At 46.4% G+C, this 22,224-nt stretch overlaps 1 pseudogene; it reads right to left on the minus strand.

Moving 5' to 3' along the window:
* Positions 1-12,954: 12,954 nt before the first annotated feature.
* On the minus strand, positions 12,955-21,876 carry LOC140479536 (Ig kappa chain V region Mem5-like; annotated as a pseudogene).
* Between the last annotated feature and the right edge of the window lie 348 nt (positions 21,877-22,224).

Below are 22,224 nucleotides of genomic sequence, written 5' to 3' on the forward strand. Positions count from 1 at the left end.
CTATCCTAGATTAAGCACCCATCCATGTACCTATCCAAATGCCGCTTAAACGTCGCCAATGAATCTGACTCTACCACTCCCACGGGCAGCGCATTCCATGCCCCCACCACTCTCTGGGTAAAGAACCCACCCCTGACATCTCCCCTATATCTTCCACCCTTCACCTTAAATTTATGTCCCCTTGTAACACTCTGTTGTACCCGGGGAAAAAGTTTCTGACTGTCTACTCTATCTATTACTCTGATCATCTTATAAACCTCTATCAAGTCACCCCTCATCCTTCGCCGTTCCAACGAGAAAAGGCCGAGAACTCTCAACCTATCCTCGTACGACCTACTCTCCATTCCAGGCAACATCCTGGTAAATCTTCTCTGCACCCTCTCCAAAGCTTCCACATCTTTCCTAAAGTGAGGCGACCAGAACTGCACACAGTACTCCAAATGTGGCCTAACCAAAGTCCTGTACAGCTGCAACATCACCTCACGACTCTTGAATTCAATCCCTCTGCTAATGAACAATAATACTCCATAGGCCTTCTTACAAACTCTATCCACCTGAGTGGCAACCTTCAAAGATCTATGTACATAGACCCCAAGATCCCTCTGTTCCTCCACCTGACCAAGAACCCTACCATTAACCCTGTATTCCGCATTCTTATTTGTTCTTCCAAAATGGACAACCTCACACTTGGCAGGGTTGAACTCCATCTGCCACTCCTCAGCCCAGCTTTGCATCATATCTAAGTTCCTCTGCAGCCGACAACAGCCCTCCTCACTGTCCACAACTCCACCTATCTTTGTATCATCTGCAAATTTACTGACCCACCCTTCGACTCCCTCATCTAAGTCATTAATAAAAATTACAAACAGCAGAGGACCCAGAACTGATCCCTGCGGAACTCCACTTGTAACTGGACTCCATGCTGAATATTTACCATCTACCACCACTCTCTGACTTCGACCGGTTAGCCAGTTTTCTATCCAATTGGCCAAGTTTCCCTCTATCCCATGCCTCCTGACTTTCCGCATAAGCCTACCATGGGGAACCTTATCAAATGCCTTACTAAAATCCATGTACACTACATCCACTGCTCTACCCTCATCCACATGCTTGGTCACCTCCTCGAAGAATTCAATAAGACTTGTAAGGCAAGACCTACCCTTCACAAATCCGTGCTGGCTGTCCCTAATCAAGCAGTGTCTTTCCAGATACTCGTAAATCCTATCCCTCAGTACCCTTTCCATTACTTTGCCTACCACAGAAGTAAGACTAACTGGCCTGTAATTCCCGGGGTTATCCCTATTCCCTTTTTTGAACAGGGGCACAACATTCGCTACTCTCCAGTCCCCTGGTACCACCCCAGTTGCCAGTGAAGACGAGAAGATCATTGCCAACGGTACTGCAATTTCCTCTCTTGCTTCCCACATAATCCTAGGATATATCCCGTCAGGCCCGGGGGACTTGTCTATCCTCAAGTTGTTCAAAATGTCCAACACATCTTCCTTCCGAACAGGTATCTCTTCTAGCTTATTAGTCCGTTTCACACTCTCCTCTTCAACAATACGGTCCCTCTCGTTCGTAAATACTGAAGAGAAGCACTTGTTCAAGACCTCTCCTATCTCTTCCGACTCAATACACAGTCTCCCACCACTGTCCTTGATCGGACCTACCCTCGTTCTCGTCGTTCTCAGGTTTCTCACATACGCATAGAATGCCTTGGGGTTATCCTTGATCCTATCCGCCAGGGATTTTTCATGCCCTCTCTTAGCTCTCCTAATCCCTTTCTTCAGGTCCCTTCTGGCTATCCTGTATCCCTCCACTGCTCTGTCTGAACCTTGTTTCCTCAACCTTATGTAAGCCTCCTTCTTCCTCTTTACTAGACATTCAACCTCCCTTGTCAACCAAGGCTCCCTCACACGACCATTTTTTTCCTGCCTGATCGGTACATACATATCAAGGACACGTCGTATCTGCTCCTTGAAAAAGTTCCACATTTCCACCACATCCTTCCCTGACAGCCTATGCTCCCAACGTATGCTCCTCAAATCCTGTCTTACAGCATCGTAATTTCCCTTCCCCCAATTGTAAAAACTTCCTTGTTGTGCGCACCTATCTCTCTCCATAACCAAGGTGAAAGTCACAGAATTGTGGTCGCCATCACCAAAATGTTCACCCACTAACAAGCCCACCACTTGTCCCGGTTCATTACCGAGTACCAAATCCAATATGGCCTCCCCTCTGGTTGGACGATCTACATACTGCGTTAGAAAAGCTTCCTGGACACACTGCACAAACACCACCCCATCCAATCTACTTGATCTAAAGAGCTTCCAATCAATATTTGGGGAGTTGAAGTCGCCCATGACTACGACCCTGTGGCTTCTGCACCTTTCCAAAATCTGTTTCCCAATCTGTTTCTCCACATCTCTGCTGCTATTGGGGGGCCTATAATAAACACCCAACAAGGTGACTGCACCTTTCCTATTTCTGACTTCAGCCCATACTACCTCCAGAGGCAGATCCCCCTCAAACTTCCTTTCTGCAGCCGTTATACCATTTCTCATTAGCAATGCCACCCCCCCCTCCTTTTTTACCACCCTCCCTAATCTTACTGAAACATATGTAACCAGGAACCTCCAACAGCCATTCCTGTCCCTCATCTATCCATGTTTCCATGATGGCCACAACATCGTAGTCCCAGGTACCGATCCACGCCTTAAGTTCACCCACCTTATTTCTGATACTCCTTGCATTGAAGTATACGCACTTGAGCCCATCTCTGTGTCCGCAAGTAGTCCCTGTCAGTGCTACCTTCTCCACAGCCTCCCTACAGTCTTGGACATCCTGACACACAGCTAGCTTACTTGCTGGACTACAAGTCCGGATCCCATCCCCCTGCCAAATTAGTTTAAACCCCCTTGAAGAGTGCTAGCAAACCTACCCCCCAGGATATTGGTGCCCTTCTGGTTCAGGTGCAACCCGTCCTGTTTATACAGGTCCCACCTTCCCCAGAATGCAGTCCAATTGTCCAAATATCTGAAGCCCTCCCTCCTACACCATCCTTGCAGCCACGTGTTCAACTGCACTCTCTCCCTATTCTTTGCCTGTCTGTCACGTGGCACCGGCAACAACCCAGAGATGACGACTCTGTCTGTCCTAGCTTTTAGCTTCCAGCCTAACTCCTTGAGCTCTTGAATGACCTCCCCACCCCTCTTCCTACCTATGTCGTTGGTGCCAATGTGAACCACGACTTCTGGCTGCACACCCTCCCCTTTAAGGATTCTGAAGACACGGTCCGAGACGTCTCGGACCCTAGCACCTGGGAGGCATCAAACCATCCGAGAGTCTCGCCCATGTCCACAGAACCGCCTGTCCGTCCCTCTAACTAGAGAGTCCCCTATAACTAGCGCTTTTGATCAAAACCTCCTGAAATGTGAAGGTGACAATTATGAGTAATTCAGAGCAATGATCTACTCAGTTATTTTGACTCCTGGGGCCTGTTGAGTACTAAAACTCAGCATTTAGGGATTGCTGAGAAATATCTTCATTGACTTGGACATTAATTGTATTTTTCAGGTTCCACAGTTTAATGAAGAATCCAGAAGATTATAGCTTTGGGTTAACTGCCGATCTCATTGTTGCTGTCTACAAGGCTGTGAAGAACACAGAGTGGAAGAAGTACTTTCCAAAAGAATAGAGGCTGCTCCTGTTTTCAAAGGCTTGCCATCCCTTGAGTGGATATGAGACAGAACCACATGCTTCAGGGCTAGAATGGAAAGAAGAAACTTACATTTGTATCACAGAATCTGGATAGTGTTGAAGTAGGCCACTCAGCCCATTGACTCCACACCACCCCTCCGAAGGTCATTCTACCTAGAGCCCTGTCCTATCTGTGTATTTTCCATTGGCTACTCCACAGAGCCTGCACATCCCTGTACACTCTGGGCAATTTAGCACAGTTAATTTACCAGCCTGCTGATCTTTGGACTCTGGGAGGAAACCAGAGCACCCGGGGGAAGCCCACTCAGACACAGGGAGAATTTGCAGACTCCACACAGACCTGCGGCAGGTACTGGCGCTGTGAGGCAACACTGCCAACCACTGACCCTCCATGCAGCCCATTATTGCTTGCTGTAATGTCTGCTTCATGACTTGTAATGTGTTTTATTGTTTTAAATAAACCAACTCAGAATTAATGGATTGATCATGGGACCAGTATATTTAACATGTCACGGTGAAAGGCTGGAGAAAACACTGTGCAGATGAGGCCTATTGTACAAGCAGCTTAATCTGCAGAGAGAAAATACGAGCGACATCCTTCGATTGTGTAAAGGTGTATGAGGCAACATATGGGCAACGAACAAAAGTAGGCCACTCGGCCCTTTGAACGTACTCCCCCATTCAATAAGATTATGGTTGATCTGATTTTAACCTCAACTCTCCATTCTCCAATAATGTTCCATCCCTTCAGTCATCAAGAATCTATCCACCTCTCCCTTAAAAATATCTAAAGATTCTGCATCCACTGCCCTTGAAGGAAGGGAATTCCAAAGACTGGCAACTCTGAGAGTAAAAACATGTTTCTGAATCTCTGTTTTGAATGGACTCTCCATTAACTTTAAACTGTGATCCCTGGTTGTGGATTCTCCCACAAGAGGAAACATCCTTTCCACATCCACCCAGTCAAGGCCCCTCATGATCTTGCATGTTTCAATGAAGTCTTACATTCAGTTTCCCCTCACAATACACCATGACGTTCTATAAGCTTACCTGATGACTTGCTGAACCTATATACTAACCTTCTGTGATTAATGCACAGAGAGCCAGATGTGGTGCGGGGGTCCCAGGTTCAAATCCCACTGTGGCAGATTATGGAATTTGAATTCAATTAAAAAAATCTGCAATTAAGAGTCGAATGATGACCAGAAAACCCATCCGGTTCATTAACTTCCTTTAGGGAAGGGAACTGCCATCCTTCCCTGGTCTGGACTACATGGGAATCCAATCCTACAGCAATGTGGCTGACTGTTAACTGCCCTCTGGGGCAATTAGAGGTGGGTAATAAATGCTGTCCTAGTCAAGGATGTCCTCATCCCATGAAAGAATTAAAAAGAAAAATCTGACTATAAATAATCAACATGAGGATTAATTGTAATTAATCCTTTGTAATTAATGAGCAGCCTTTGTTCCAAGCCCTCATTATCTCCTGATTTATTCTCTTTCACACCATAAAGCTACTGTTAGGAAGCATGGAGACTATTCCCACCAGCTCTTGGATCTCTTCCCTATTTGTGCTGCTTTCCCAGAACACAAGCGTCTTCTTGCTCCAGCCTCCATTCCTCACCCTCACACTGTTCTCCCTCTCTCCACTTCTGACCTCTCACACTGTTCTGCAGCCCCCGCTCCTCATCCAGACCTGTTTAAGACCAGGGGTCATAAGATTAAGGTGAAAGTATTTTTTGACCCAGCATGTGGTAGTATATGGAACATGCTACCTGAGAGGGTGGTGCAGGCTGAAAATCTCACAACCTTTAAAAAACATTGGGGTGAGCACTTTTAATTCCAGGACACAGTTGGCTCCAGAAAACTGCGGGTAAATGGGATTAGTATAGTTTAGTGTGTGGTGGTTGGCATTGACATGGTGGGCCGAAGGGTGTATTTCTGTGCTGTATGACTCTTGAATCTGGGTCCCTAGATCTGTGAGGCAGCAGTGCTGTGTCGCCCATATTGAGAGAGGGCACACAACAAAATCAGCACAAGGGGCGATAAGAATTCAGCTCCTCCTGTTTTTTGAAAACACCACCATCGTGTCACTCAGTTAGCAATTTAAAACAAACGATGGGTGATAAGCACAGCTCCCTGCTGGGGTGGTGGAGGGGAGGTGTGGTCACTGGTCAGATAACAATGACATAGGAAAAGAGGGAGTGGACCCAATTAAAATGGAAGGGGAGTGGTGTGGGGGGAATCTGTGAATGGATACTTACCCATCTGACAGAGTGCCCTCCACTTGGCAATCTATTTTACGCAATGTAGAAACATAGAGGATAGAAGCAGGAGTAGGCCATTCGGCCCCTCCAGCCTGCTCTGCCATTCAATATGATTGTGGCTGATCATCGAGCACTATACTTTAATCCCTCCCTAACCCATGTGCCTTGATTCTTTAGCCACAAGAACTATCTCTACCTCCTTCTTGAAAACTAATATTTTGGCCTCAACTGCTTTCTGTGACAGAGAATTCCACAGGCTCACCATTCTCTGGGTGAAGACGTTTTCCTCATCTCTGTCCTATAGAGTTTACCTCTTAACCTTAACCTATGAGCCCTGGTTCTGGACTTCCCCACCATTGGGAACATCCTTACTCCATTTGACTTGTCTCATGCTGTTCCAATTTTATAGCTTTCACCAAGATTCCCTTCCTTAACTGTTTTAAACTCCAGTGAACACAATCCTCACCAACTCAACCTCTCCTTATACGTCAGTCCTGCCATCACAGAAGTCAAATGGCATTCAGTAATTAATATTAATCAGCCCATTGTGGAATATTGTGGAAATTAAATTGACTCGACTCAACTATTAGCATGAACAACCAAAAAGAGCTTTATTAAATTTTTTAACCTCTGCATTGCAGAGGGACCACATGCACTTGACAAAAATGTATTGTGCAAGGGCCCTGAGTATAATTCAGATATTTGTCTTATACTGTTTCTTATCACACTCTCAAGGACAAAGACTGTGAAGATTTGAGTTGTTATTCTTTTCACTCCCTTGTTATAGACATACTGTCCTTATATTTTTCTCTTGTTGAATGTTTACAAGGTTCCTCAGAGACAGGCTGTCTCTTGACAGCAGACTTCAGCAAAGTGTCAGAAAGTTTTAACTTTAGTAAAGCATTGTCTTTCAGATCTCAGAGTAAATGTTAATTTTGTTAATTTTTTATTACATGGAAGACAGACTTTGTAGGTCAGAGTTAGAAGACAATCATTGCCGGTTCTAAAATTCAGGCTTCGGGTGCAGTAATCTCAATGGAATCATTGGATACAATCTTACAACAGCAGAAAGATGGGAGGTGTAGATGGAGGGTGCAGACAGCAGTGTAGACATTGGGTGTAGATGGTGGGTGCAAACAGAGGGACTCGACAGTGGCTGTGGATACTGGGTGCAGACAGTGGGTACAGACGGTGGTGCAGACCGAGGGTCCAGATGGTGGGAGTAGATGGTGTTGTAAACGGTCGTTTAGACATGAGCAAGACCTTGTGGTGACCACATGGGTGGCTGTGTGGAATCACACAGAGAGCAGTCAGTGAGCCTGACACAGTCAGGGACACCCCCTGGTGCTGAAGGTCATGCTGCTGCTGGTAAAGGTTGCATTTCAACTGGAAATGCACTCCCTCCCTACACGCTCCCCTCTTGTCCCTACATGCCTCACTACAACCCCTGGAGATGCCAGTCAGCACTCTGTGCCCTCGCTCAGTCTCCATTGACCTTGCCTCCATTAGCCTTGACCCTCCTCCCAAGCACTTACTTGGGCCTTCACTGAAGCTTGAGCCATTTCCTCTGACCCTTGATGATGTGTTTGCCATCTTGGAACTGTCTAACCTGGTCACCATTAACCTGCACTGCCCTCTCAGCATGGAGCATAGATTGATACAGCACAGAAAAGGCCCTTTGGCCCATTGAGTCTGCACTGACATAACTACCGTTAAAGGCACTGTAATCCCAATTTCCTACACTTATCCCAAATCCTTGCATGTTATGATATTTAAATGTTGTAAGGTTTCCAGCCTCCATTACCTTCCCTGACAGAGGGTTGTGTGTTTATCATTCATATCACGCCAGGCTCATGGAGTTTAACAAAAGCTCAACTATTTGCCCTTTTCTTTAATGTGCGCTATGGTGGCTCAGTGTTTAGCACTACTGCCTCACAGCACCAGGGACCTGGGTTCGATTCCATGCCCAGGTGACTGTCTTTGTGGAGTTTGCACGCTCCCCCTGTGTCTGTATGGGTTTCCTCTGTGTGCTCCAGTTTCCTCCCACAGTCCAAAGATGTGCAGGTTAGGTGAATTGACCATTCTAAAATTGCCACCGTGATTAAGAAGCTGTCAGTCAGGGGAGATGTTGAGTAAAAGGGTAGGGGAATGGGTCTCGGGGAGTCTGTCTTCAGAGGGTTGGTGTTGGCTTGTTGGGCCAAATGGCCTGTTTCCACACTGTGATAGTCTGTGGATTCTGTGACAGTCCATTCCAGATTCCCATCTTCCAGAATGAAAATCTTATTTCCCAAAACTCATTTGTGATGTTCGTAATGAAACTATTCATTTTGTCTTGTCTCGTTTAGCTCTTGTGTTCCTTGTTCAATAAGATTTTTTTTTCCTAATAAAATATGAGTTCCTTGATGGGCTGTTAACCTTGTCCAATCAGGGAGCCCTGGCTGACAGATAAAAAAGGGAGTGTGGAGATCCCCAGTGGAGGGCTCTCTACGCGGGAGTCCTCCCCCTTTCTCTCGGGGATCTGGGGTGGAGGGTGCTGCACGCAGCAGTCCCCTGCAACCGCAGATTGCGGTGGTTCACGGACTCCCAGCCCAAGTGCTTGTTCTGTGGCGCTGTGGAGTCCGTGGACCATGTATATATTGGGTGTGGGCGTTTGCACTCCCTTTTTGATTTTCTTAAGAACCTTCTCCTCTGCTTTTGGCTGCACTTCAGTCCCACGCTCCTGATCTTCGGGCACCCGGTACGGAGGAGGGAGGGCAGGTCCGAGGACCTCCTCGTGAGTCTGCTCCTGGGCCTGGCCAAACTGGCCATCAACAGGTCCAGGCAGCGGGCCGTGGAGGGGGTCGTTAGGGCCGACTGCCTGCCCCTCTTCCGGGGTTACGTTAGGGCCCGGGTGTCCTTGGAGAAGGAGCACGCGGTGTCCACCGACACCCTGGAGTCGTTCAGGGAGAGATGGGCGCCGCAGGGAGTGGAGTGCATCATTTCTCCCTCCAACTCTATTTTGATTTAGTCCCTACCCTCCCCTTCACTGTTTTGCTCACACAGCATTGCCCTGTGGTTTGAAGGGCAGTGCTTGTCACTGGCCACTCAGGTGTTTTTCATATCTTCCTGGTGGTGGAAATTGAATAAAGATTTGTGCACTTTGTGTCTTTCACTGTGTCTCACATCTGCACACACACACACACCATAAAAAAAAAGGGAGTGTCAGAAAGACTGATACTCTGGGACCTGACTCTGAATAACAACCTGCCAACCAACCTCCTCCTTCTGTCACCCTCAATCTCCCCATGCTTACTCTTGATGCCACTTCGATCCAGCCTGTGCTGCCTTCTAGAGAGGTTAACCTTCCCTCTATTCCTGATGAAGAACTTATTCCCAAACCATTGATTATCCTGCTCCTCGGATGCTGCCTGACCTGCTGTGGTTTCCCAGCAACACACTCTTGACTCTGATCTCCACCATCTGCAGTCTTCACTTTCTCCTTCACTCCAGCACCCAGGAAAGTGGATATCATCCCAGAGGAGCATAGTCCCACTCGCTCATTACAGACAGAGATGACTGGTGGTGTGTTTAACCCGAGGGTCACCACAGCTGAGGCAGGGGGAGTGAAGGTGGCACCTTCATGGTGATATCACCCTTCATTAATCCACTGCTATCCCTCTTGGGGCTGCAAGAATTCAACCTCACTCACTGCTCTCCTCCCTGTAAGGTAATATTGCTGTATCTAGTTTAGAACTAATTGACCATTGAAAAACAACTATGGCTAGTCATCATTGGCTGAGCAGACAGCCACTACTGCAATGATCCCAGCTCCAGAAAGTCCCCTTGTAATTGGGGAGCACATTAGAGACCACAGTGCCCACTGCCTCTGAAATCCCTCCCTTACTGAGAATACACTCTCAGTATTCACCTTCTTCAAATGCCATCTCAATTTTACTGTAAATTCTGTGAACTATGATCCTGCCCCACGAGCTGCCTGATGAAGGAGCAGTGGTCTGAAAGCTTGTACTCCCAAAGAAACCTGTTGGACTATAACCTGCTGTTATGCGATTTTTAACTTTGGCCACCTCAATGAGCTGCCATCTCAGACTGAAGTGTTTTTCTTCCGAGATTTTACAACATTAAAGCCAAATCTTCAATCCCCATCACAAAGCCAATTCTCTACCCATCACTCAGAGACAAATACCTCAGAGACACCAACAGGCAGCACAGAGTAACACACTCTCACTCATTGAGATACAAAGTTAAAAATCACACAACTCCTGGTTATCCAACAGGTTTAATTGGAAGCACACTAGCTTTCGGAGTGCCACTCCATCATCATGTGGTTGTGGAGGGCATTCCCTTGATGAAGGAGGGGTGCTCTGAAAGCGAGTATGCTGCCAATTAAACCTGTTGGACTATAATCTGGTGTTGTGTGATTTTTAACTTTGTACACCCCAGTCCAACACCGGCATCTCCAAATCATTGCACTGCCTCCAGTCAGTGCAGAATAACACACACACACACACACACAGACACCTACAGGCAACACTGAGTAACACACACACTCAGACAGTCAGGCAGCATTGAGTAACATGCTCACACTCCATGCTGCCTGTTGGTGTCTCTCTGAATAACACACCCACACTCAGAGTGACACCTACAGGCAGCATTATATAATACACCTGTGCTCAGAGGGACACACAGACTGCAGTGTCAGTGATTGGCCTAAGATCACTTCAGGTACAACAAAGCATGCAGCAAAGAGTGCAGAGTGCAATCCCAGCACCTGAGCCTGGACCACAGAGTGAAGAGGGAATGCCTAAGATTGTAATTATTGAGCCCTAACAGCTTTCTGTTTCTAGGTAAAAACAAGGACTGCAGATGCTGGAAACCAGAGGCTAGATCAGAGTGGTACTGGAAAAGAACAGCAGGTCAGGCAGCATCCGAGGAGCAGGAAAATCAACGTTTCGGGCAAAAGCTCTTCATCAGGAATAGAGGCAGGGTGCCTGAAGAGTGGAGAGATAAATGAGAGGGGGTTGAGGAGAAAGTAGCACTGAGTACAATAGGTGAATGGGGGTAGGGATGGAGGTGATAGGTCAGAGAGGAGGGTGGGGGAAAGTAGCAAAGAGTACAATAGGTGAATGTAGGTGGGGATGGAGGTGATAGGTCAGAGAGGAGGGTGGAGTGGATAGGTGGAAAGGAAGATAAGCAGGTAGGACAGGTCATGAGGATGGTGCTGAGCTGGAAGGTTGGAGCTGGGGTGAGGTGGGAGAAGGAGAAATGAGGAAGCTGGTGAAATCCACATTGATGCCCTGGGATTGAAGTGTTCTGAGGCGGAAGATGAGGCGTTCTTCCTCCAGGCGTCGGGTGGTGAGGGTGCGGCGGTGGAGGAGGCCCAGGACCTCCATGTCCTCGGCAGAGTGGGAGGGGGAGTTGAAATGTTGGGCCAGAGGGCAGGGGGGTGGATTGGTGCGGGTATCCCGGAGATGTTCCCTAAAGCTCTCTGCATGGAGAGGAGACCGCATCGGGAGCAACTGATACAATAAATGATATTGGTTGATGTGCTGGTAAAAAATTGATGGATGTGGAAGGCTCTTTTGGGGCCTTAGATGGAGGTGAGGGAGGAGGTGTGGGCAAAGATTTTGCAATTCCTGCGGTGGCAGGGGAGGGTGCCAGGTTGTGAGGGTGGGTTATTGTGGGGCGTGGACCTGACTAGGTTGTCACGGAGGGAACGGTCTTTGCGGAAAGCAGGAATGGGTGGGGAGGGCAATATATCCCTGGTGGTGGGGTCCATTTGGATGTGGCTGAAATGTCGTCGGATGTTGTGGTTTATGCAAAGGTTGGTAGGGTGGAAGGTGAGCAGCAGGGGGGTTCTGTCCTCGTTACGGTTGGAGAGGTGGGGATTGAGGGCAGAGGGGTGGGATGTGGACGAGATGCGTTGGAGCACATTTTTGACCACGTGGGAAGGGAAATTGCGGTCTCTAAAGAAGGAGGCCATCTGTTGTGTTCTGTGGTGGAACAGGTCCTCCTGGGAGCAAATATGGTGGAGGCAGAGGAATTGGGAATATGGGATGGCATTTTTGCAAGAGGTAAGTTGGGAAGAGGTGGAATCCTCGGTGTCGGTGGGTTTGTAAAAAAATGTCAGTGTCAAGTCGGTCGTCATCATTAATGGAGATGGAGTGGTCCAGGAAGGGGAGGGAGGTGTCAGAGATGATCCAGGTGGTCATTAATGGATATCTGTTTGGAATCTTGTAACTTCCAATGATTCTAGATCAAAGGGATCATTTGAAAGTGATTGATGATTGGCTGTCAGTATCCTCTACAACGGATGTGTCATTGATTGACATGCCAATTAGCCAATTGTGACAATGCCATTCTGAAATGCAGCCAATCAGCTGAATGGAATGGTCAATCCCCAAAACACACAGACACAGAGACTGAATCTTCTTCATCTTTATTCCCTTTTCCAGATTGACATTGATAGAAAGCAGACTGCAATGAACAGCCCAGACAGAGGAAGCTGCACAAATTCACAGCCACATTGGAGCTTGAGGAAAACACTTGTGGAGGTTTTCTCAATAACATGAGAATCCTGTCCCTTCAAACAGTGATAAAACCTTAAATTGGAACTGGCGGCTGAGCAGGAAGGAGATCAGGTTTACTGAAGCAGAGACTTCTGAGGTTCACACTGTTTTGGTACAGCTGACAGTCTTCAGCAACTTGAAGAGATTTTAATTGGCATCACAAGTCAACTCTGTCCCCATCAAACACTCCCAGAACAGGGACAGCATGGGGTTTGACACAGCATAAAGCTGTCTCTACACTGTCCCAATGAACTGCCTTAACCCCTGAAATTCAGACATGGCTTTGAGCAGTCCTGAGAATGAAGAGAGTTGAAATTCAGTGCTGACAATAACCTTTGTCCTACCAGCTCCGCCCTGTTCTATTTAAAGTTGTGTCTCCTCTGTGGACTGTCTCCAACACTCTACACACGTTCTGATCTCCTGATGCTCTTGCTGAGGGGAGAGGGGAGGGTCACGTGGGTGAGGGCACAGGAGAAGCGAGCGTTGGACTCCCAGTCAGACCCAGAGAGGGTCAGCAGGCTGCTGACACTGTAGGTGCTGTCCGAAGCTCGCAGGTAGTTGCTGGTCTGAACCCCGTCCGAAATGACTGCACCGTCCTTCTTCCACTGCACCTCCAGCTCATCGGGATAGAAGTGATTGGCAAGGCACACCAGGGTGGCAGTGCCCTTGGCATTGACCTGCTCTGGGGAGGGGGGCAGCAGGGTCAGCTTGGGCTGAGAGTTCTCACGGCCTGAAAGACAAGAGAAACAATTTTAACCCCTCCTCTTCGAAGGGATTTTAACTCTCTGAACATTCACTGGCAAAACAATCCGTTTGAAAATTTGTAGCCAATACATAACAAACCCCATAAATAAACAGGCATTGTTCAAATTGCTTCTTGGGATGTGAGTGTCACTGATACGATCAGGATTTATTGCCCATCCCTAATCACCCAGAGGGCAGTTTAGAGTCAACCACATTGTTGTGGGTCTGGAGTCACATGGTAAGGATGGCAGTTTCCTTCCCTCAAGGACATCAGGGAATCAGATGGCTTTTTCCTGACAATCAACAATTGTTTCATGGTCATCATCAGACACTTAATTGCAGATTTTTAAAATTGAATTCACATTCCACCATCTGCTGTGGCAGAATTCTAACCCTGGCCCCCAGAACATTAATCTGGATCTCTGGATGAACAGCTCAGCGATCGTGCCATTAAATCATCACCTCCTTTATCTTATTTTTAGTTGAGAGTGAAAGCAAGAAGTTTGTTTCTGAACAGGGTGTTTAGAAAAAGGACAACTGAAAGACTCCCAGTTCATCCCAAAAAAGATTAGTTCCTTGAAAGTGGAGGTGCAGGTAGGTGGGGGGTGGGTGGGGGGTGACGAAGTCATTTGACATGCTTTCCTTTATTGGGCAATGCATTGAGAATTGGAGTTGTGAGCTGTTGCACCTGTACAGGACATTAGTTTGGCCCCTTTTGGAAGACTGTGTGGAATTCTGGCCTCCCTGCTGTAGGAAAAATGTTGGGAACATTGAAATGATTCAGAAAAGATTTCAAAGGATGTTGCCAAGTTGGAGGGTTGGGGTGATCGGGAGAGGCTGAATCGGCTGAGGCCATTTTCCCTGGATCACTGGAAGCTGAGGGATGACCATCTCGAGGTTTCTAACATCATGAGGGGCATTGATCAAGTGAAACAAGAAGATATTTTGGTCAGAGTGAAGGAGCCCAGAACTAGAGGGCATAGGTGGAAAGTATCAGGAGAATGATTTAAATGGGAACTAAGGCATAACGTATTCCTGCCGCGGGTGGTACATTTTTGGAATGAGCTGCCAGAGGAAGTGGTGGAGGCTGGTATGATAACATTTAAAAGGTATTTGGATGGGTATATAAATAGGAAAGGGTTTGGAAGGATATGGGCCAAATGCTGACAAATGGGACTAGATTAATTTAGGTTATCTGCTCGGCATGGATGAGTTGGACAGAAGGGTCTGTTTCTGTGCTGTACATCTCTCTGACTCCATGACTCTATGTTTCTGTGGCTGGCGTGGATGAGTCAGATCGAAGAGTCTGTTTCTGTGCTGTACATCTCCATGTGTTTCAATCAAGCCCTCAGCACCTCAGGCTATCCCAAAACATATACATTTTGTTTGAAAACCAGTTAATTTTGCAATTTCAGGAATGGGGCAGCCAATTTCTACACAGCAAGATCCCACTGGAAGCAATGAGATCAAAAAGCATTCTTCATGATTTTGGTTCAAGGATAAATATTGTCCTGAACTCAACCCAAAGAGAAAGTAATTTGGTTCAGTTGGATGGAAAATGAGAAGATGGAAAGTAAAGGAGAAGATAGGATTACTAGTTAGTGATGGGATTGATTGTAACCAGAAAATAAACGGAAGGGACAGAATTTTCGAATATCAAAGGAACCATAAAAGTGCAGGGAAAATCAATAATAGATCAAACTTAAAGACTTTGTGTGTAAATGTACGAAGCATTCCGAGTAAGGTAGAAAAATGATGTCACAAATCAAGGTAAATTGAGTTTCCAAGGAATTTAAACTAGTTGAAGTGGAGGAGGGCTCAGGAGAGATTATTCAAGATTCTAGAAGATGTAAAAGGACAGAGAGTGTGGAATGGATCAGGTATCGAACATAAAGCACAGCAGGTAAGGGGACAATGATGGGAAGGAGGGCAGTCAATGCAGGACTGAGGGTGTTGGACTTAAATGCACACAGTGTACACAATGAGCTTGTAGTGCAGATTGAAACTGGCAGGTACGATGTTGTGGGTATCACAGAGACATGGATGTAAGGGGATCCGGGCTGGGAACTAAATATCCAAGGATCCATGTCCTATCAAAAGGACAGGCAGATGAGGAGAGGGGCAAGAGTTGCCTTGTGCGTAATAAATGACTTTAAATCAATCGCAAGAAGTGATACAGTCAGAAGGTGTAGAATCTGTGGGGCTAGAGTTGAAGATCCTAAGAAATAAAGAATCTGATGCAAGTTATGTTCAGGTATCCAAGCAGTAACCAGATTCTAGATTAGAGTGGTGCTGGATTGGCACAGCAGTTCAGGTAGCATCCGACGAGCAGTAAAATCAACGTTTCAGGCAAAAGCCCTTTATCAGGAATAAAGGCAGAAAGCCTGAAGGGTGGAGAGAAAAGTGAGAGGAGGGTGGGGGTGGGGACAAAGTAGCATAGAGTTCAATAGGTGAGTACAATAGGGGGTGGGAGGATGGAGTGGATAGGTGGAAAAGAAGATAGGCAGGTAGGACAAGTTATGGAGACAGTGCTGAGCTGGAAGTTTGGAGCTGGAGACAGAAAACCATATACAAAATGTTATGGCAGACATCAATGTATAGGTGGACTGGGTAGCGCATCTCAACAAAAGGATTTCATGGAATGTCTACGAGATAGTTTTTGAAACAGCTTGTGGTTTGTCATTTGCAACAGGCAGTTTTGGATTTAGTGATTTGTAATGAGGCCAATTTGATTAATGAGCTGAAGATGAAATGAACCCTGTGGATAAGTGACCATAATATGATAGAAATCCCACTGTAGTTTGAGAGGGAGAAGCTGCAATCAGATGGAACAGTATTTCAATTGAGTAAAGGTAAGTACAAAGACATGACGAAGGAGTTGACCAGAGTTGATTGGAAAGGGAGCCGAGCAGGAAAGATACTGGGGCAGCAAACAGCAGAGTTTCTGGGGGTAATTCAGGAAGCAGAGTAGGAATTCCTCCTGAAAAAGAAGAAACAGACTAAGGGGAGGACAAGGCAACCATGGTTGATGAGGGAGGTCAAGGACAGCATAAAAACAAAAGGAAAAGGCATACAATGTGGTGGAAAATAGTGGGAAGCCAGAGGATTAGGAAGTCTTTAAAAACGTGCAGAGGATAACTAAGAAAAACATTCAGGGTACAGAAGGTGAAATGTGGGGGAAAGTGAACCAGTAATATAAAAGAAGATTACAAGAGTTTCATCAGATATATAAAAATGAAGAGGGAGGCAGAAATAGACATTGGAAAAAGAATAATAGGAAATGAAGAAAAAGCCGAGGAATTGAATCCATACATTACATCAGTCTGCACAATGGAAAACACCAGCAATGTCCTAGTACTTCAAGATTGTCAGGGGGCAGAGGTGATTGTAGTGGCCATCACTAAGGAGGAGCCACTGGGGAAGCTGAAAGGACTGAATGTGGATAACTCACCCAGACTGGATGAACTACACCAGTGTGTTCTGAAGGAGATCACTGAGGAGATTGTGGGGACATTGGTGATCGTCTTTCAGGAATCAATGGAGTCAGGGTGTGGAGGTATTTTCTAAATAAAGAAAGCCTTTAGAGATCTAAAGCACAAACCTCATTCAGGTTTCTCTTCAGATTAACAGGCAGGTCCAGTTTGTGCTTGGGAAGGCAAATGAAATGTTGGCATTCATTTCAATATGGCTAGAATACAAGGGCAGAGATGTATTGCTGGGGCTGTGTAAGGCTCTGGTCAGACTGAATTTGGAATATTATGAGCAGATTTGGGACCCATGTTCTAAGAAACAATGTGCTGGTATTGAAGGGGTTTACAAGAATGATCCTGGGGATGAAGGGCTTTTCATATGAGGCGTGGTTGAGGACTCTGGGTCTGTACTTGATGGAGTTTAGAAGGATGAGGAGGGATCTTATTGAAATTTACAGAATACTGATAGGCCTGGATAGAGTGGGTGCAGAAAAGATGTTTCCAAATACAAGAGAGACTAGGTAACCAAGGCGCAGCCTCAGAATGAAGGGCCGACTCTTTAGAGCTGAGATGAGGAGGAATTTCTTCAGCCAGAGGGTGGTGAATCTGTGGAACTCATTGTTACAGAGGGCAGTGGAGGCCATGTCACTGAGTGCATTTAAGACAAGGATAGGTAGGTTCATGATTGTTAAGGGGATCGAATGTTCCTGTGGAGTAGGCAGGAGAATGGGGATGAGAAGCATATCTGCCAAGATCAAATGGAAGAGCAGATTCAATGGGCTGAATGGCTGATTTCTGCTCCTATTTCTTAAAGACTTCTGGAGAGTTTCCCCAAAACCCTGGAACACTGAACCCACTGGACTGTGAGCCCTGCTGTAGCTCTTTGTCATCGTAACTCTGCAAAGAGATAATCCAAGAGTAGAAAGAGTGTGCATCCATATGGGAACTTCAGAATGTTTCCCTGCTCCTAAAATACCATGAGTACAGCAGTTGAAGCTCCAGGTTTCGGAGCTTAAGCAGCAGCTGGTGTCAGTGCAGAGCGTCCGTGAGGCTGAGAGCTCCGTGGAGAGCACGTTTCTAGATGTGGTCACACTGCAGCTTCGGAGTATGCAGGGAGAGAGGGAATGGGGGAGCAGCGGACAGTCCAAAAGGACTAGGCAGCTAGTACAGAAATCCCCTGAGTGCATCCCACTCTCCAACCAGGATTCAGTTTAGAATTCTGATGAGAATGATGAGAACGGGGGTCTTTAGTTTCTGAATATAGTTTGGAGTAGCAGCAGTGTAATGGGCAGAGAGGGGCCAGAGTTGCGAGAGTGTGTTCAGGTGAATTTTCAGGAAGCATCGGTGGCTCAGGGTGGCTCCGGTGGGACTGCACGGTGGCTTAATGGTTAGCACTGCAGCCTCACAGTACCAGGGTCACAGGTTCGATTCCAGTCTTGGGTGAGTGGAGTTTGCACATTTTCCCTGTGTCTGCGTGGGTTTCCTCCGGGTGCTCTGGTTTCCTCCCATGGTCCAAAGATGTGCAGGTCAAGTGAATGGGCCATGCTAAATTGTCCATAGTGTTAGATGCGTTACTGAGAGGGAAATGGGTCTGGGTGGGTTACTCTTCGGAGGATCGGTGTGGACTTGTTGGGCTGAAGGGCCTGTTTCCATACTGTAGAGAATCTAATCTAATCATTGGCTGTGAAGAAGGCTGTCTAGGAATACAATGGAATCTTTACCAACTGGGCCAGTGGGCTGAGGAATGGCAGATGGAGTTTAATTAAGATAAATGTGAGTGCTGTATTTTGGTAAGACACAAGATATGGGTGAGATCCAAACAAATATTTCAGGTCAGTACTTATTGTGGAGAATGCTGGGGAATTTAGAGAAATAGTGATGACTTGAAAAGAGATCACACACAAATGAGGAGACGCAAAAGATCTTAAAATACATAAAGATAGATAAACCCTAGGACCTGATCATGTGTATCCCAGAACATTGTGGGAAACTAGGGAAGAGATTGCTGGGCCCCTTGCTGAGATATGTGTATCACTGACAACCATGGGTAAGGTGCTGGAGAACCAGAGAGGTTTGCTAATGTTATGCCATTATTTAAGAAAGACTGTAAGGAAAAGCCAGGGAACTATAGACCAGTGAGCCTGGTGTCAGTGCTGGGTAACATATTGGAGTGGATTCTGTGGGATAGGATTTACATTCTTTGGATAATCAATGTGGTTCTATGCATAGGAATTCATGTCTCCTGAATTTGATTGAGGAGGTGACAAAGAAGATTGATGACGGCAGAACAGTAAACATTGTCTATATAAACTTCAGTAAAGTGTTTGATAAGGTTCCACATGATAGACTGGTTAGTAAGGTTAGACCACATAGGATCGAGAGGGAGTGAGCCATTGGGGTTAAAAAAATTGGATTGAAGATAGGAGACAGAGAGTGATGTTTAAAAGGTTGCTTTTCAGACTGGAGATCTGCGAATAGCTGTGTGCCACAGGCATTGGTGTTGGGTTCACTGCTTTTGTCATTTAAAGAAATGATTTGGATATGAATATAAGAGTTTCAGTAAGTTTGTAAAATTGGTAAGTTCAGTAAAATTGGCAGGACAGTGGATAGTGAAGAAAATCATCTCATGGTACAGCGGGACCTTGATCAGATGGGGCAGTGAGCAGAGGTGTACCAAATGGAGTAAATTTAGGTATATGTGAGATGTTGCATTTTGGTAAGGCAAACTAGGGCAGGACTTGTACATGTAATGGTAGGGCCCTGTGGAGTGTTGCCGAACAAAGAGACCTAGGGGTGAAGATGGAGGTGCATTATTCCTTGAAAGACAGGTTGATGAAGAAGGTGTTGGGTATACTTGCCTTTACTGGTCACTGCATTGAGTACAGAAGTTGAAACATCCTATTTAGCAGCTGTATAGGAGATTGGTGAGGCCACTTTGGGAATAATGTGAACAATTCTGATCATTCTGTGATAGGAAGGATGTTGTTAAACTCAAAAAGCTGCAGAAAAGATTTACAAGGACATGGCCAGGAATTGGAGGGGTTGAGCTAAAGGGAAAGGCTGAAGAGACTGGGGCTATTTTTCCTGCAGCAATTCAAGGCTGAGGAATGGCCTTATAGATGTGTATAAAACCATGAGGGGCATGGACAGGATGCATATCCAAGGTCTTTTCCTTGGGAAAGGGAGTCCAAAACAAGATGGCGTAGGTTTAAGGTGAGAGGCAAAAGATTCAAAAGGAACCTGAGGGGTAACTTGTCACACAGAGGGTGGAATGTGGATGGATCGAGTTGCCAGAGAAAGTGTTGGAGGCAGATACAATTACAGCATTTGGGACGGGTACATGGATAGGAAGATTTTCGAGGGATGTAAACCAAATGCTGGAAAATGGGATGAGGTCAGTTTAGGATATCTGGTTAGCATGGACAAGTTGAACTGAAAGATCTGTTTCCATGCTGTCTGACACCATGACTGTGGGAGGCTGGAAAAGCTGAGACTTTTTACTCTGATGCGTAAGAGTCTGAGGAGTGACCTTGTAGAGGTTTATAAAATCATGAGAGTCATAGAAAATGTGAATAATTCAGGAAGAAGGTGACGTTTTGTAGAAATGGAAAAAAAAATTCCCAAAGATCATTCCAGGGATGAGGAACATCAGTTATGAAGATCTACTGGAGAATTTGGGACTGTCTTCTTTGGAGAAGGCTGAGAGGAGACTTGTTCGAGGAATTAAAACGAGGAGGGGCCTGGACAGAGTAAATAGGGAGAAAATGTTCCCAATTGAGAAAGGATTGAGACTGAGAGACCGCAGGTTGAAAGTAATTGGGGAAAGTAACAAAAGTGAGATGGGGAAGAACATTTTCGGCCAGTGAGTGTTTAACGTGCGGAAAGAACTGCCTGAGAGTGTGGAGGAGGCAGATTCAATTGAAATATTCTGAAGGGAATGAGACTGTTATTTGAAAATGAACAATGTGTAGGGTGACAGGGAGAAGGCAGGAGAATGACACTCAGTCAATTGCTCATTCAGAGAGCCATTACAGACAGGATGGACAGAATGGCCTCCATGTACACTGTAACAATTCTGTGAATGTGTGATTGAGCAGAGTTAAAGCTGGGGGAGGTGGGAGCTCGGTGTCTCACTGTGCTGCTGCTGCTGCTGCTGCTGAGGTCAGTGAGATCAGAGACTGGGACAGGGAGCCAGAGCTCACATCAAACTCTGCCCGTGTCTGTCACACTGAGACTGGCAGGAGGCTACTCAGTGATTTCACTCCATGCTGCAGGAATGGGACCACAGGCTGCAAATGGACAGAGCTCCTCCACACGGTGAGTAAAACTGACTGACTTATATCTTGCTGCTTAAAGGGAGCAATGGAACTGAAGAAATACAGCTGGACACCCTGTTAGACACAGTGCTCCTCAATCAACCATTTCATTCACTGCAGCTCCCCACTAACACCTTCAACAATTCAGCAACTGTATTTTAGAAAGTGTATTTCAGTATTGAAAGGGTTATTAACAGAGGATTGAGGTTTACTTACTCGGTCTGAGCTTGGTTCCTTTACCGAACGTAAGGCTAGCTGTTATACTGCTGACAGTAATAGTCAGTGACATCCTCATTCTGAACGTTGCTGATTGTCAGGGTGAAACTGGTCCCTGAGCCCTTGCCGGTGAATCGATCGGAGACTCCTGTGAATCGATCTGTTGCATAATAGATCAGGAGAGAGGGTTTCTGTCCTTCTCTCTGCTGGTACCAAGCAAGGTTGCTGCTAATGCTTTGACTGGCCGTACAGGTGATGGTTGCGGTCTGGCCCAGTCCCACTGACAGCACCGGGGGAGACTGGGTCATGATGATGTCCCCACTGATACCTGAGGGGTCAGAGAGAAACACAGTGAAGTCAGAACTGTCACAGAAAGAGCCTGTCAAATGAGAGATTGTTGGAGACACTGAGCATTCCTCTGGTTTCAGCATTTTCCCTTCAATCACAAGTCAGTGGAATTGGAGTGAAATGCAGAGCAGCGAAAGATTCAAGGTGGAAGGAGAGAGATTTGTACCTGCGACACAGAATACCAGGGGCCAGATCAGCTGGATGTGTGAAATCATGGTGTGTGCTCCTGTCCCTGTGCCTGGTTCCTGATAAACTCTCCCTTCACTGGGCTCTGCTTTATAAAGCTGCAGCCTGTGAGAGTCTGACTGGGTGTTCCTCAGTATGTAAATGGCATCAGGCAGGGAGAGCCACGTCAGTACCTCTCACTTCCTCTTCTCTCACTCTCTGTCTCAGAGTCATTGATGTGAACGGCAGTGAATGAGGCCATTTGGCCCATGGTGTCTGTGCTGTTAAACAAAGATCTGATGACACTAATCCCATCCTACAGCTCTTGGCCCATTACCCTGGAGGTTACAGCAACACATGGGAATATCTAAACACTGCTCCAATGTCATGAGAGTTTGTGATGCAACCAGCC

This window comes from Chiloscyllium punctatum, chromosome 7, assembly GCF_047496795.1.
Source record: "Chiloscyllium punctatum isolate Juve2018m chromosome 7, sChiPun1.3, whole genome shotgun sequence".
In the NCBI taxonomy this organism is placed as follows: domain Eukaryota; kingdom Metazoa; phylum Chordata; class Chondrichthyes; order Orectolobiformes; family Hemiscylliidae; genus Chiloscyllium; species Chiloscyllium punctatum.